General features: G+C 34.3%; 1 protein-coding gene across 1 annotated transcript in view; it reads left to right on the top strand.

The window, feature by feature from the left end:
- LOC144371340 (uncharacterized) overlaps positions 1–18237 on the top strand; it is an 813068-nt gene that overhangs the window by 78995 nt on the left and 715836 nt on the right.

Consider the following 18237-nt stretch of genomic DNA (forward strand, 5'->3'; position numbering starts at 1 on the left):
TGTACCATGGTAGTGTTGTGAAGAAATATCTATAGTAATGTCCATCCTGAGCTATGTACCTTTCCAGCTGTGCACATTATGCCTGGCACAACATAGTCTAGGAGATCATGAGCCATAACACAAGCTGTCTGACATCAGGGAGGTAATCTGAGAAACACCCCTCAAACTATTGTCTACGGAGTGATGCTTTGAGCTTGGTCCAGGGATGCACTATTGTACTGTGCACTGGTGTCTTTTATGCACTCGAGAAATCAGGCTGCTCCCTAGAGTGGGCATTCTGTGTGGAAGGATATGTAAATCACAAGGAATTAAACACAGATTTCTGAAATAGGTTACATTTGAGGAATTCACTTATGGTAAGAAGAAGAAAAGGCCAAGTAAGGAGATGAGGAAAAAACAGATCACACATGAAAAAGAAATTTTCAAAAAAAAAAAAATCAGAAGTTTTGTTGATTAGAGCTGATAGTAAAGACTCCCTCTAGTATCTGGACCCAGGAAAGAGCCATGTTAGATATGGTGCTGTCACTAAAGTCAGGGGTGGCTGTATGATACATGCACTATCATCTGTGTTGCAAACATCATAATGGGAGAATAAATAGGATCTGTCACCCCTAACAACACATGTGCAGACTTACAGCTTGGGGTTGTCCTCATCTCACAGCTCATCTTCACCACTACTGCCAACACTCCCCATGTCCTCTTTGTATAAATTAACAGACAAAAGGGAGATGGAGAATTGAGACTGGTGTGGCTTCAAGCAAATGAGCTTGGGACTGATGTCAGCCTCGGCAGTAACCTCTTACTTGTGCCTCTTTGATTACTGGGAATCTATAAATAGCACTATGGAGAAATGACTGACACCTCAGAGAGGGTGACACCATCACCCAGCCCCTCTGCTGCACAACACACCCTCCAGTAACACGATGAGAAAACCCTGGGCAAGACTTGACTGAATGAATGGCAGCTCTTTGTGAGAAGTAGATATGAGAACCATGGGTTGCTTTTGTAAATTTTCAGGGTTTGAAAATACAGCTCAGGGTTAACACTTACAGCTATGATATTTATATTACTATTATTTTAAATTTCTCCTGAAAGAAGCCACTAGAAGAGAAATTCTTCTTTAAAGTCCAGAAAGAAGCAGCCCCAGAGGTGCTTCTCTGAGGGGACAAGTGAATGGAGTACTGCATACAGGGCATAGGATAAGAGTGTCTGCGTGGCAGGCCACTCCTCATGCTAGGCATGTGAGTGGCAAACTGCTTACCCCATCGGCACAGCTCTGGGCATAAGGCCATGTGTTGCAGTCCCACTCTTTGATTGTTCACTGCAATAAAAGTTAGCAGACATTGCATTGGTGGCTGTCTATATTTTGCTTAGGCACTGCCTGAGTACATATACATGGTAACTGCACAATAAAATCAGGCCTCCTTCCTGATTGGTCTTTGGAGTTCTTGATTAGAGACTCCACAGCCACTCTCTCCTCTACCCTGTTCTGTGGACCTTCTCAGGGATGAGAGAGCCCAAACACTTCTCTGCAAATCCCATGCTCTCATTCTGGAAAACCTACAAGATCCTGCAGGAGGGTCTTTTTCCCCTGACTGATATTGTGATATAAGAGTCAAGTTTTACTTTCAGTTTTTCTTCTTTATCTTGCTCTGTGTGTTTTAGGGTCACATTTATCTGTGCATGGTAATGACATGAAAAATTAAATTTTGGAAAAAAATCTGAAAGTGACCAGGGCAGGATGAATTTCAAGTGTCTTGAATGTTCCTCTAAGCAAAATTGAATTTACACATTTCCATTATTAGATATTTCAAAAGGTTTTTAGTGATTAAAACAGAATGGAATAATACATAAAAATATTCTTCCAAATTTTTGTGAAATATATTCACAAGCCTATAATTTGGCACCATGAATTGGAACTTACCAATATATTTATTTGATTTTCTAAAATATTTAATGTACTTCCTTCTGATCATGGTCCCTTGTTTGACACTTACCAACTGAAAATTCTTAACCATGTGAGATTCCATTCTATAAAATAAGATTTTGAAGATAGAACCTCATTTCCCTCTAAAGATTTCAAAATGTACAATTACTCAAACCAAAATTGTTCTATGAGTTATGAATATTACCAAAGCAAGATTATTAATCAAAATATTAAAACTTATTAATTCCCTGGTATTAAGTATACAAATTAGTAGTGTTTAAAATCTCTACATCACATACCATATGTAAGTTATGTCCCATGAAGTTATTAAATTGAAAAATGAAGAAGTAAACCTGATATTCCCTATAAGAAAAATTGACTCATTTTAGCAGGATCTCAAAGAAGCAAACATATTTAGAAGACAATATCCTCATTACTCCATACAGAACATGGTCCTCTGGGCTCCAACAGTCCTAATGAGCTCAGAGGACCATGTTCTGTATGGTGCAATGAGGATATTGTCTTCTAAAATGTTTGCTTCTTTGAGAAGCAAAGAAGCTACTGGGAAACCTCACTAGTAGATTGAATTACTTCCTCCAATGCCCTTTTTAAAATCCACACTAACTCTGCTTCTGACAACACAGAGGTATTTTGTCACCTGAAAAAGCTGAGCAGAGCACAAACACTTGTAAGTTTTATGAAAAGAATGTGTTTAAGTTCTGTCTCTGCAGATTTGTAATTTTAATGTCTGTAGAAAGGCAAGAAGTTCCCACTGGAGAACACAGAACTGTGGCTTCCCCAGTGAGACATTTCATCTCTCTTAATTTTATTGTCTTCTCTGATGGATAACAGCAATCCAAGAGATCTGGGCTTGAAACCCTTTAAGTTTCCTGGACACATCTGGAAAAGGATCTTGACTGAGATAATTTTCTCATGTTGATAAGAAAACTTAAATTACTCTAATTCTGGTCCTAAAATCAAATTAGTCCAAACCTGTCCTACAACTCATAATGCCTCTACTTTGATGTGAGGGACTCCTAGCACCCCAATAATTTTCCTGAAGCCCTGAAGTGTGTGATAAGCCTCTCTGTTCCTAGTTTGCACATGGAGCACACCTTCTTAGAGGTAGTGATGATTTGTAAGTTATCCTTTCGAAAGTGACAGTTTTGTGGCTCAAGCTCTAAGTGAAATATTAAAATTAAGAAGAGAAAGAGCTGTAGGTCACATGTTGTAGAAATTACAGGCAGATATAATCTAGTCAGAGCCGAGGCAGAGTCCAAGCTGGAGTCCACTCTAAAAAACCTACATGATCAACTCCACCTTCTCTGAGAAAAAACCATGTAAAAAGCAGGCTCAGTCTCCTGGGTACTGTATATTAGTATACATAAAAGCATTAAAATGCTATATTAAAAAAGATCCCCATTATCTGGAGTCAAAAGAAAGGACAGATATTTCAAGCAGACCCACTTATATTGCAGTTGTAGAAATCAGAAGATAGTTCTTGAAAACTGCCATTATCAACATGTGAAGGGCAAGTACAAGCATGATAATGAATTAAACATTTGTTTTTTCTAGAGGTAATGGAAACTTGGACTAAATGGAAATATATAAAATGAAAACTAATATCCACAGACAGAAATTTCACATGGATGGAATAGGGAGGTTGAAAACTGAAGAAGAAAATCACAATAATTGCCAAAGCATTAGACCTCCAAAGCTACATGAGAGCGAAACATAAAACAGGAAAAGGGTGCAAGTCAATGAACAAGTATTTCAGCACATGCATAGTTAGGAAAGAGACTTCAAGGGCAGAGGAAAAGTATCCCCTCATGCAGCTCTTATCCTGGACAAGCCTCATGAAAGTTTTGTGCCTTTTGTAAATTAGACTCCACCTTACTCCCTGGCATAGCCCATTAATTACCAACATGCCACCTACAATAGTGTCCCTCATTTACACTCACATCCTGGGAGGCTTCTGAATGAGCTATGGCACAGGGTTGGCCAGTACTCCCTACTGTGTGGAGCCAAAAAGAGCTCTTTGGAGAGGTGGAGAATTGCAGACCACACCATTGTTGTAATGTGGAAATGCTGTTAATTAGGTGTTGTTGACTCCAATCTCTTTGTAGCCATGATTTTTCATAGAGAGGAAAATAATTTCATTGCTAATTGTGACGATTAGGCCGAAAATACTGAACAAGTGGGTTCCAACCAGTTCAAGAAGGCTCTCTGGGGAGCTGGGCATGGTGGTATTTGTCTGTAATCTCAGCAGCTTGCAAAGATGAGGAAGGAGAGTCATGAGTTCAGAGCCAGACTCAGTGAAATAATTTACTAAGCAGATCAGTGAGATCCTGTCTCTATATAAAATAGGGATCGGGATGTGGTTCAGGGGTTGAGTTCCCCTGAGTTCAATCTTCGTCATCATACCCCCCCAAAAAAGAAGAATGTCTGGGGAGTGAGTCTCAGGCTTTGGATTTATAACAGCTTTCATGGAGGTTCTAAAGTGTAGAACTAGTATAGGGTAAGTGTTATGAGCCAAGCTCTGGGGTGGATGTGCATGCATTTGAATCCAGGCATATATATATATATATATATATATATATATATATATATATATATATATATATTATGAATTTGATGTTGATCTACTGATGGAATATTTCCTGCACAATGAATGTATGTGCTTTATTTAAAGTCTGAAAGAGTAGATATATATTTTAAATAAGCTGAAGCTACATTTTGAAAAATAATAGTCATCAGAAAATCATGTATGTGAAGCTAGATCATTTTATGAGTCTTTAGAACATGTAGTTCTATAAGAAACAATAAAACTGAAACATTCATGAACTTGGGATACCATTTAAAAATCTGAGGTGAATGTTGGTCCACAATCTGACTTCCATAACAAGACCCCTACAGCACAAATATTAAAAATCAAGAATAAACAAAGGGGATAGATTCAAACTAAAAAGCTGCTTCTCAGCAAAAGAAACAATAATGTGAAGAAAGAACCTACAGATTTTATACAAATCTTTACCACACATAATTCAGAAAAAGCACTAATGTCTAGGGTATATAAAGAACTCAAAATTAACACAAACAACAACAACAAAAACCAATTAACAAATGGACTCAGTAACTGAACAGACAACTTCACAGAAAAAATATAAGCCATTAGCAAATATATGAAAAAACATTCCACCTATCTAGCAAGTAGGAAAATGTAAATCGAAATTACTTTAAGATTTTATCTCACATCAGTCAGAATGGCAATCATTAATAATACAGGCAACAATAAATGTTGGTGAGGTTGTGGGGAAAAAGGAACACTCACACATTGCTCATGAGATTGACTCCAAATTGGTGCAACCACCATGGAAACAGTATGGGGACGCCTTGAAAAACCAGAATGAAACCATCATTTGACCCAGCTATCCCTCTCTTTGGACTATACCCAAAGGACTTAAAAGCAGCATACTAGAGGGAAACAGCTGCACCAATGTTTACAGCAGCACAATTCACAATAGGTAAACCATAGAACCAACCTATGTTTCCTTCAACAGATGAATGGATCAATAAAATATGATATATATATATATAATTTACCGTACCAATGGAATATTACTTAGCTTAAAAGATGAATAAAACTATGCTATTTGGTGGTAAAAGGATAGAGTTGAAGAATATCATGCTAAGTGAAATAAGCCCCAGCCCCACCTCCCCCCCACCCCGACACACAGAAACACAAAGGCCAAATGTTCTTTCCAATAAGTGTATACTAATTCACAATGGTGGTGGGGAAAAATAGTTATTTAGATTAAGTAGAGATGATTGCAGGGAGGGCAGGGATTATGGGGATAGAAATGATAGTAGAATGAAATAGACATTACATATAATACATAATATATAGAGATGCTAAAGCACTCCACAAGGGAGGGGGAGAGAATAAAAATTCAGTGGATTAGACAAAGTTGGATTGAAGAAAAGAAAAGGGAAATAGGAGTACAAATGACAGTAGAATGAATCAGACACAACTTTTCAATGTTTATATATAAATACACCACCAGGGAAGGTCCATACCATGTACACCTTAAGAATGAAATGCTAACTAAAATGAGTTTTACTCCATGTATAATATGTCAAAATTTGCTCTACTATCATAAATACCTAAAAAGAGTAAAAAATTTTTAAAAATGACAAGGGAAAATTAGTATACCGAGAAGATTTATGAGTTAAAAACTCTTCAATGAATGGTAATGTCATTAAGGTTAAGTAAAAGTATAAGAGTAACTTGAGCCCCTACAAAACAACAATGTAAATAAAGTTGCCCAAGTCAGTCTGCGCAACTATCATTTATCAAAAAATTTTAGGTTTACAACTCTTTTCTATTTGTTTTACAAAGCAGCACAAGAACAATACTTACAAGTTGAGCAGAGAGGAAACAATACACAGCAGTGTTATGAATACTATAAATAGTGCTGTGGGCACTCAAAGAAAGCATTCTCAATTTCCTCCCCCATGCAATAAAAAATCATGCAGTTGAAAGATACGCTAGTTACTGATTAGATAACACATACATGTGTTTGTGACATTCAGTATGTGGGCAGCTGCTCAACTTGGCAGGTCAGATTCAATAGATAAGGAAGACACACTCATCACATAAGACAGTGTTTCCTTGAGTAATACTATGAAAGCAAGAGAGAAAGCAAAAGTGAAAGATTAAGGCAACTGTATTCCCAGACTAGTAAAACACCAACACTGAACCTATGTACTGGGGAGTCCCAAAGAGCTTTTCAGGGTCCTGACTGGGAAGTGCTGGGCAGAGCATCCTCTCCACAGGTGAGAGTCTGAAGTCTTGTTCTAACTTGTATTGAAAGTGAGGCCAAATAAATACAAGTTAGAACAAAGAAAACTTCATTCCATCATCTTGCATGACCTGGTGATCCCCTGAAGAACACCAAGTCCTCCCAAGAGCAGGTCAGATCCTACAGGAGCGAGTGATAGCCTGGAGATGACTAAATAAATTAGGATTCCAATGAGTGAGCCACCTAGCCAGATGCATTGAGATATCATCATTTTTTATCTGTTTCATCAAGGATTGCAGACATCATTCAATCAAGAAAAGGGAAGATCTTTAGTATTTTCCTTAGACCTCCAGGACTGAATCTTCCCTCCTGGCCTTATAAATAGTTTAAACTCTCATATGTAAAATGAAGCTAGTTTTCTGCATGAAACAATGTAGAGATAAGAATGAAACCTAGATATTTACCCTTTGGAATAAAGAATGGTGTGTATATTATTCTCCTAGAACTTATCATTATATTTCAATATTTATTTTCCCAAATAAGTTAAATAAAATGTTGGTGAGTGGTGTTGTGTTGACACAAAAGGCTCACATATGCAGAGAATATTGTGTTTTTACTTTTTGAACAGGACTTGTAGATGAGAGTCTAAGGTTTATTTCAATCAAAATTGTGTTTCTCTCTCTGTGGTGTCATGGGATCTTTGAGCTATAAGATCTGAGGAGGGACAGCGTTACTTTATAGTATCTTATGATTACTTGGTTGCAGAGGGTTCTGGGAGACCATGACACATGCTATCTATCATATAATCCAATAAGTATAACAAACATTATATTGTAAATTATTTAGTAGAACCAAAGTGTCTACAAAATGAAAATATATAATGAGATAAAAATGTGGGGGCATAAATTCTCCTATAATATGTCTTTTTGTTTTTACAGTCATCATTTTACATGTTTCTAGTTACACTTTTTTTACTGGGTATCCAAAACTAAAATAGTGGTCCCAAATTATGATGTTTTTCCTACACTAGATGTTAGTATAGTCACCTCAGTGATGAAAGTCATAGAATTCATGAGGAACTGCATGGTTTCTTCAGTCCAAGAGTGAGGATGGGACTATGAACAATGTGGATTATCCAGGAAACATTAAGACTCTTCTCCCTTCAGCAACCCTCCTTTATTGCCTGAATATGCACCTTGGCTCCTAGTCTCTTGGGTCTTTTTCCTCTCCCTGATTGGGAGCTTGTATAACTCTCCGGAGTTGTAGATCCCTTAGGAAGTACTGCTACACTATAAGGTGAAATGTTAAACTCATGATTAAAACTAGGGATATCTGAGCATTATTTAAGTATCCCTAGGTCCTTCCTATAACTGTCTTAATTTTCCCATAATTACAAACAAGAGAGTATATAATTTACATAAATAATATTATCCAAATAATACTTCATTAAACATATGAAATAATTAATGGAGACGTTATAGCATTATTTACACAATAGAATGCTCATGGATCGATGCAATAGTAAAACAAAGTGAATAGTGGGAGATGTGTGACCTAATAACATCATTAAATGCATGACAAGGTTTACATTAAGAAATCCACACTTTATTTAGTATCAAATTGCATCTTTAATGAAATATAAGTAAAAATGCTATGTAAAACGGGTATGGTGGACCATGCCGTTACCCTAGAGATGTGAGAAGTTTTGCAAGTTCAAAGTCAGGCTCGATAACTTAGTGAGGCCCTATACAACTTAGCAAAACCTGTCTCTAAATATAAAAGAAAAAAATCTGAGGATGCAGTTTACTGATTAAGGGCCCCTAAGTTTAAGAGACTCCTAAAAAATTAAATTTAAAGTTTCATATAAATCTTAAGAGACTTCTGAAATAATCAACTCTGAGTATTATTATTTCTCCAGTTGTGAAAAATGAGACTCTTTAGTAATTGTTGATTTATACTAAAATTATATTCTTTTAGGGATGCACAATTCTATACTTGTATTTTCTTATTTCTGCAATATCAGCTAAAGATGTTAAGAAAATTTTCAGCAAATGTCAAAAGCAATTACCCATTTTCTACATTTAAATGATTCTTTTTTCCACCTAGGTCCCAAATACTTCAAAGGATGGGCTATACATAAGAAACTTACTACAATCTTTATATTTGTCAAACTGTTTTTGTAAATATTTTGCTGTTATCTAAGGTACACACTTTGAAAAAATGCTACTCCACATTTGATACAGATATGAGGTCAGAAATTTAAAAATGTTGGAAATTTGAATACAGTCTTGGAAACATTCTTTGGGTTTCCATATGCTATAAATCCTCCAGTGTTTTAAAAATGTTTGATCAATGGCCAAAAGCTTTGCAAAAATTTTTCCCCATGTTCTCTCACTCGTATGAATTCTGAGGGGCTGAGTAGGGTGTGAACAACTATTGAAGACTCTCACCTATTTTAAATTTATACCATTTCTGTGCTATCATGTCTCTGGTGTGAAATAGTGTTGAACTACTGTGAAATAAGGGTTGACTCATCCTCAAAAAAACTGATGCAATGTTTTCATTGTAAAACTTCTCTCCAGTATAAAATCTATAACGTTTAGTAAGATGTGATCTTCAATATTAAAAGCTTTGCCATTCTTCACATTTATACGACTTCTCTCTAGTATGGATTCTCTGGTGTCGAGTAAGTGATGATTGTTGATTAAAATCTTTGCCACATTCTCTACATTTGTAGGGCTTCTCTCCAGTGTGGATTCGCTGGTGCCAAGTGAGTGATGATATGTGATTAAAACTCTTGCCACACCCTTTACATTTGTAGGGCTTCTCTACTGTATGAATCCTTTTGTGACAATTAAGCTGTGATGTGCTATTAAAAGCTTTGGCACACTCTTTACATTTGTAGGGCTTCTCTCCAGTGTGGATTCGCTGGTGCCGAGTAAGTGATGATATTTGACTAAAACTCTTGCCACACACATTACAATTGTAGGGCTTCTCTCCAGTATGAATCCTGTTGTGTTGATTAAGCTGTGAGTTTGTATTAAAACTCTTGCCACACACTTTATATTTGTAGGGCTTCTCTCCAGTATGAATCCTGTTGTGGCAATCAAGATTCGAGTATATATTAAAACTCTTGCCACACACTTTACATTTGTAGGGCTTCTCTCCAGTATGAATCCTGTTGTGGCGATCAAGATTCGAGTATATATTAAAACTCTTGCCACACACTTTACATTTGTAGGGCTTCTCTCCAGTGTGGATTCGCTGGTGCTGAGTAACTGATGATTTTTGACTGAAACTCTTGCCACATACTTTACATTTTTAGGGCGTCTCTCCAGTATGAATTCTTTTGTGTTGATTAAGCTTTGAGTTTGTTTTATAACTTTTGTCACACACTTTACAAATGTAGGGCTTCTCTCCCATATGAATGCTCAGGTAATTTTTAAGGCTTGGTTTTTGACTGAAACCTTTGCAAAATTGTTTACATATGTAGGGCATTACTCCAGGGTGTGTCCACTGGTGACAAATAAGATTGGAGCTTTTATTAGAAGTTTTGTCACATTCTTTGCATTTGCATGGCATATCTCCTGTACGAACACTGTGATGTTGAGTAATGTTCTTGAGTGCATTGCATTCTTCACATTGGTAGGTCTTCTCTGCAGAATAAATTTTTTGGTGTTCAGTAAGGGTGAAAAACATTTTAAGGTTTTCACACACTTTTTACATTTACAGGTCTCTCCTTCAGTCTAAATCCTCTGTTACTTAACAAGTTATAACTTTTCACTAAAAGTTTTTTCACATTCTTTAAATTTGTGGAATTTATCACTGTCATAGTATCTGCTGTATTTAAAAAATATATCAAAGCATTTGCCTGCTGAATATCTTCTATACATATGGGGCTGTCTTTCTCTATAAATTTTCTTGTATTAAGCAAGCTCTGCACTGTGGTTAAGAGCCCTTTCACATATCTTACACTTGCAGGTTTTGTCTTGGCTAAGAATATTTTAATGAATACTAGTTTTTGATCACTGAAGCAAGGCTTTCCTACATGGTCATCTTGGTAAATTTCCTTTAGAAAAAGATTAGGATTTCTCTATATTCATAAATTTTATCACAAAGGAAAATATACTGGTCATTACTCAGGGTAGAGACATGGCTTATTGTGTTACTTATAGCATTATCTATATAGTGCACTTTCCAGAAATCTGTATCAGAATTGTCATTAAGCAATAGTGGGGAAGTAGGAACTTTTCTACAATTCTTAATATTGTCCATTTGGGCACAAGCAGAAATTAATCTTTTGTTTCAGAAAAATGGATATTTTATAAAGAAACTCCCAAAAGAATAACTTTTAGAAATATCTTTTCTGTGCAAATGTTTGACTGGAATTTTAAATAAGTGCTACTTTTATAATTGGCCAAGTTGAAAACTGATTCATGGACTAGATTTCAAATTTTCCACATTGCCTTTCAGTTCAAAAATGGCTGTGGATTTATTCTTAAAGTCATATAGAACTACTCAAAATAATTGGAATACTTTGATTTTTTTTCAGATATTAATTTTCTCTGGTGTCTTTTGACCATAAATTTTTTATTATAAATAGGGACTAGTGATTGATTTTGTCTATTATAATACAATTTTTGAACTTTACTCTCACCTATATTTTCCCATTGTTTTCTTGGTTGTAAATAGTCAAAGTCACACTTTCCATATCTTCCCTCTCTCTCATTTATTCCCTGCTCTGGTAAAATTTGTCGATGATGATGAGAAGTCATGGCTGTAATAAATTAAAATAACAAACATGTTTACTTACTGAACTGGGCTGAGTTTATGTTGCAGACCTAAGAAATTACAGCAAAAAATAACATCAGCAGGGGTGTGGATTATTAAATCCAAGTCTATCATTACTGTAGTAATATATAAATCAAATAAAAATACACACAGAAAATTACTTTGAAAATTTTCCTAATCATCTTTATGTTCAGAGTATCCAAGATGAGTACATTACAATGAAGAGTAATATAGTAGAGAAAAATGCATTGTGTTACACAAAGAGTTTTCTCCTTCAGAATATATTTTCAAAATCTACCAACTTTCTTCTGTTTCATTAAAATATAAACATATGAAACATGTGAATATTTGGGGACTGTTAAAAAAGGGGTTTTGCTTACCAACAGAAAAAAACATGGCTAAATCAACTGTAAGCTAAGTTATGAATCACTCAAATAAAATATTCAATTATCATTTAAAATAAGTTTACTGAACTAAACCAACACACAAAAAACAGAATTAAAATTAGTCAAGAATTGTTAATAGTAATAATCAGAAAATGTATGTTGAAAGACTTTCTTTAGAAAACGTCTGAAAGAGTCAGGGGTGGTTGTACATAGCAACATAGGAGGTTGAGCAAGAGGAACAAAATTTGAAGGCCAAAGTATAAAATGCAAAGTGCTCGTCCTTTATTTCTCTTTCCAGTACTAATAAACACATCTCAGAAAATAGAAAATATGAAACATCCAAGCAGCTCAGTTTTCTCCAAGTTGTAAAGACTCAAAGTAGGTTTTAATCCAAGTTTAAAAACTCAGGATACTGAGAGCATCCAAGAGAAAAAGATGGGTAACCTAGAAATGTGTAACCATATAATTGTGAAATCCTTAGTCGAATCTTCACAACACAGGAAGGAATTCAAGTCTATCTATATTTAAGGGATGAAATAATAAAATTATCAACCAAGACATTATATTCACAGCTACTATCTTTGAAAAGAGAAGGAAAATGAAGACTTTAAACATATAAAAATATACACACTATTCATCAACACTGGATCTGTTCTCCAAAGAGTACTAAAGGTAATCCTTCATAATAAAATGTAAGTGCACACCATCATAAGTCATATAAAATTTTAAACATTTCTTGGCAAAAATAATTCTATTTTATTGTAATGACAGGACTCCAAACATGTAATTTTGCAATAGAATTTGAAAGAAAAAAGCATACCAACAATACTGTTAATAGGCATATAGACCTGTAACAAAAATATGATTTTAAAAGGACACATAAATATATTCAGTTTTTTAATAAAGTGAAGTCAAGTTGATACTCATAAAAAGTATGAGTAGGAGATTCTTCATTTTTAGAGTCTTTTGTTGGCAAATGCAAGATTACAAAATTCTGATCAAAACAAAACTTGGATATCTGAATTAACTCTAAATATTGCAATTGTAGGTAGTCTACAGGATACTCTAAATCTAAGAACACACACATACTGAAAGCAAAGGGATATAATAATGACACATACAAAAGTGATCGAACAAAACCTAGGCTGTCTAAATTATAGTATACAAAACATAGTTTAAGACAGTTATAGGAAATAGAAGACATTTTAAATTAAAAATAACTTTGAAAAGAGGCAAAAGAGAGAAAAAGATCCTTTCCCTAGGTTCTGAATTAAGAGTAAATACATTCACTACGTATTTCATACTTCCAAAACACACAAAGAAAACACCGAGAGGGTTGAATGAAAACAAAGAATCACTGTCATACTAAGAGACATAAATCCCCACTTACTGAAAAGGGAAATACAGTGAAGCAAAATGGTAATCGCAAAGCATAAGAGCTTGAAAATATTTTGAAACTACTATAGACTTATAGATTCCCTGTTCTTAATCACAAGTGGGATATTATGCTGGTTAGATCATTTTATATATTAAAACAAAGGTTAATAAATATTTAAGTGATATTTATTTTGTAACCAACATGGAATAAATATTTGAAGTCAAAAGTGGTAGAAATTTTCAGAAATCCCTAAATATGTGTCAGTTGATTGAACACTCTTTTGCATGCTGTTGTTCAAAATTGAAAGATTAAATTTAAAGATGTTTATACTACTTAAAGTTAACTAGAGGCCCCATGTAGTATTCATCAAACTCCCATAGTTACATTTTTTTTGCAGAGAAATCTATCCTTTAAATTGTATGAATATCCCCTCCAAAAAACACAAATAAGACTATTTCCCTGCTAAAAAAATATACTAAAAGTTACAGCATTCAATTATAAATGCAAACATGGAGTCAGGTAGACTGGGTTCTTAGTGAGTGTCACAATAAGACCTCAAATCAATAGCAAATTAGAAACATTGCACACCAGTGTTGTTAAATTGTTATTCAACAGAGCCATCATGGGGGACACAAACCAAATATCCCTTGAAAAGAATGATGAGCCATATTGGAATATAGAAACTACAGAACTTTGAAGTCAAAGAATTTATTCTAATTATATATTTTACAAAATGTATGTACACTAGGTTAACTAAAATGTCACAGAAAGAATACTGCAGGATTCTATCAACATGACATCTCTAAACTAAAAAAGAACTTTCTGAACAAAAGAGAATAGTTTTGTGATGAGGAGACAGAAATGAGTCCTTGCTTTCTAAGCATTCTTTTTTTTTTTGAGATGTAAACTTATTAGAGATATATTGCATAACAATTTGAATTAATGATACTGAACTGTATATTTAAAATTTGGGAGACAGTAAGTTTTATTATGTGGTTTTGATTACACTGAAAATTAAAAGATAAAGAGAATTGCAACATTTCTTAAGGCTACATTTAAAATAATGTGGTCTTTATTTTATAAATAAGAACAAGCTCATCCGTATACAAATGATGGGCATGCATGTAATCTCAGCTACTAGAAAGTCTGACGCAAGTAAATTGCAAATTCAAGATATTCTCACTACCTTAGTGAGAACCTCTCTCCAAATATAAGTTAAAAGGAACTTGGGGTGTAGTTCAGCATGAGAGTATCACTGCGATCAATCCCCATTACACTTATACATAGAAAACTTCAATTTCTACGAACATGAGTAGAATGAAAAGCCAATCAAGATAAAATACAAAAGTCATGGACAAAAAAGGCTTAATATTTATACAAGCAAAAGCACATATAATATTATTGGCAATACAAACAAGAATCATACATATCTTAGTTTGTGAAGCAATTAACTAATATGAGAAAACCCAGTCTATCACATGGAACCTACTGTACACAATTTAAAAAATTCATAAAAAACCAACCAAATTGTAAATATCCACAGATGTATTATTTTACAAATCTTCTAACTCAAATTAAACTTACACCATCTCTAAAAACAGCAGTCTTTGTCCAACTTGACATTCATTTTGTGGCAGATATTCTACAGAAAATCAATTACACATATCAGAAAGAACACTAATAAGGAAATTTTAGTGAAAAAACTGTACAAATAACATTAGAGAAACTGACTTATGATAGTAATGTATTACAATGGGTGGACCTAGAGATCTTCAGAAATGTGAAAAACTTTCCTGCAAATAATGGAAGAGGGGCTGGAGTTGTAGAGTAGTGTTAGAGAGCTTGCCTAGCATGTGTGAGGCCCTGGGTTCACTTCTCAGTACCATATATGGATAAATAGGAAATTCATTAACAACTAAAAATATTTTTAAATTATGGAAGACCTGTCAGATAATATTGACACTCACAAGGCAAGGGGAGTGTTTTGTTGTTAATTTGAATCTATGGAGACATTACTGGAGGAAAAGCAGGATACTACATAATTTTAAAGCACTAAACACAGGACAGGTTTTTCTATAATAAAAAAAGAAAAAATTCAAAGCTTCTAAAAAAATGTTTTCTGCTGGATAATGTCTCAATGAAACTTTTTGAATTTAGGTTTCCTCCTCTACCTCAACATATAGCCTTTGGTATATGTCGGCCACAGGATTTGACATCACTGCATTCCTCTAAGTCAACCATATGTCAAGTTAAAGATATATATCATGCTACCAAAGGAAAACATTAAGGATGAAAGGACACATCATTAACATTTTCTTGTCGGCACAAAGAACTACCCCATCTTTTTTATTGAAAGCATAAATCTGCAACACATTCTTGTGGAGAAGTTCCCAAAAGATACACTTCAAGGGAAGAAAACTAAATAATGATAATTAGGAATTTAGATGGAAAGTTATGCTCACTCACAAAGACTAAGTTGTTGTAGTTCTCCAACATCACTTCTCTATATAAATTCTGCTGAGCAGGATCCAGGCATTCCCATTCCTCCTTAGAGAAATCAATAGACACATCCCCGAATGTAAATGGCTCCTGAAATAAAAATTGTTAGATCAATAGAACATGGACCAAACCATTATTCAGTTTTTTAATTTGAATTAAGAGTTAGTTAACTGACTGTCATGTAGGAGAGTGACTTTAATTATGTAATAAGATACTTTCCATTATCTAATTCAGAGGAAAATACATAATTCTAAAAACAGTATATATACTCCATATCAGAGTGAAGTGAAGAACTTATACCATAATCCAAGCACTGAATAAAAGCCCAACTCCTAAGTTTACTGCCATCAGTGAATGTGAAATTTGGCGGACATTTCCGATGCAAATTAGACTTGTCAAAAATATTCTCATAAGGTGATTGTGCACAAGGTAGACAAAAAGACTGGTAAAATGGCTTTGAAAATAGTCTGGTTCCTATTCTCTCTGCTTTCTATCCATGAGACAGATTGAGCTCCCCAATACAATTAGTTTCAAGTATCATCCATGACACATTCCCAATGTGTAAAATATTCATAAAATATTAATGTTTGGAGACATGTAAAGTGAAACTTCCACCTTGTGAAAAGACAAACTTGAAATATTTCAAGTTCTATAAGCAGTTCAATGAGTGAATCAATTTGGTACAATAGAATAAACAATGGGTTACAGTAGACTTCAAGGAGGAGATTAGAAAATTCATTGAGGTAACAAAGAAGATATAGACAACATATCAAAATCTCTTGGACACAGTGAAAGCAGTACTAGGAAGAAACTTCATTGCATGGAGTTCATTCCTTAAAAGAAGAAAAAGTCAATCATTAATCTCATACTTCATCTCAAAGCCCTAGAAGAACAAATCAACAGCAAAAGCAGTAGAAGGCAAGAAATAATTAAAATTAGAACTGAAGTTGAATTAAAAAAAACAATTAAACCTTTACAAAAAGTTGGTTCTCTGACAGACCCCTAGCTATGCTAATGAAGAGAAGGAGAGAGAGAATTCAAATTACCAGCATCCATGATGAAAATGGCAATATCCCAACAGACACCTTAGAAATAAAGAGGATATTTAGAAATTATCTTGAAAATGAATACCCTAACAAAATAGAAGACATTGAAGGCATCAACAAATTTCTTAAGTCACATGATATGCCCAGATTGAACCAGGAAGACACACAATTTAAACAAACCAATATTAAATGATGAAATACAAGATGCCATCAGAAGCTTACCAACCAAGAAAAGCCCAGGCCCAGTTTGATACACTGCCAAGTTAAACAAGACCTTTAAAGAAGAAATTCAAAAATACCAATATTCTTCAATTTATTTCAGAAAATACAGAAAGAAGTAGCACTTCCAAACACATTCTATGAGGCCAATATCACCCTGATCCCAAAACCAGGCAGGGACAAATGAAAGAAAGAAAACTTCAGGCCAATATCTCTAATGAACATGGATGCAAAAATTCTGAGTAATATTCTGCCAAATTAAATACAAAAACATATTAAAAAGGGAATGCACGAAGATCAAGTGGGGTTTGTCCAGGAATACAGGGTTGGTTCAACATAGAGAAATCAATAAAGGTAATTCATCACATCAATGGACTTAAAAATAAGAATCATATGATCATCTCAAGAAACACATAAAAACCATTTGACAAAATACAGCACCCTTTCATGTTCAAAAAATTAGAAAAACTAGAGATAACAGGAACATACCTCAACATCATACTGGCTCTCTACATTAAGCATAAGGCCAACATCATTCTAAAGGGAGAAAAACTAGAGGCATAACCTCTAAAAACTGGAACAAGACAGGGGTGCTCTTTCTCACTATTTCTATTCAACATATTTCTTGAAAAACTGGCAAGAGCAATTAGACAGATGAAAGAAATTAAATGAATAACTATAGGAAAAGAACTTAAATTAGCACTATTTGTGAAAAATATGATTCTATACCTAGAAGACCCCAAAAGCACCACCAGAAAACTTCTAGAACTAAAAAATGAATTCAGCAAAGCAGCAGGATATAAAATTAACACACATTTTAAAAAAGGCATTCCTGTATATCAGTGACAAATTTTCAAGAAGGAAATAAGAAAAACTACCCTATTTACAGTAACTTCAATAAAAGAACACATAAGATACTTGGGAATCAACTTAACGAAAAAGATGAAAGATCTATACAATGAAACCTACAGAACCCTAAAGAAAGAAATCAAAGAAGACCTTAGAAAATGGAAAGATCTACCTTAATCTTGCATAGGCAGAGTTAATATTATGAAAACAACCATACAACCAACAGCACTACACTGATTTAATGCAATTCTGATGAAAATCCCAATGACATTTCTCATAGAAATAGAAAAAGCAATCATGAAATTCATCTGGAAAAATAAGAATCCCAGAATAGCTAAAG

Source organism: Ictidomys tridecemlineatus, chromosome 16, assembly GCF_052094955.1.
Source record: "Ictidomys tridecemlineatus isolate mIctTri1 chromosome 16, mIctTri1.hap1, whole genome shotgun sequence".
NCBI classification, from domain to species: Eukaryota; Metazoa; Chordata; class Mammalia; order Rodentia; family Sciuridae; genus Ictidomys; species Ictidomys tridecemlineatus.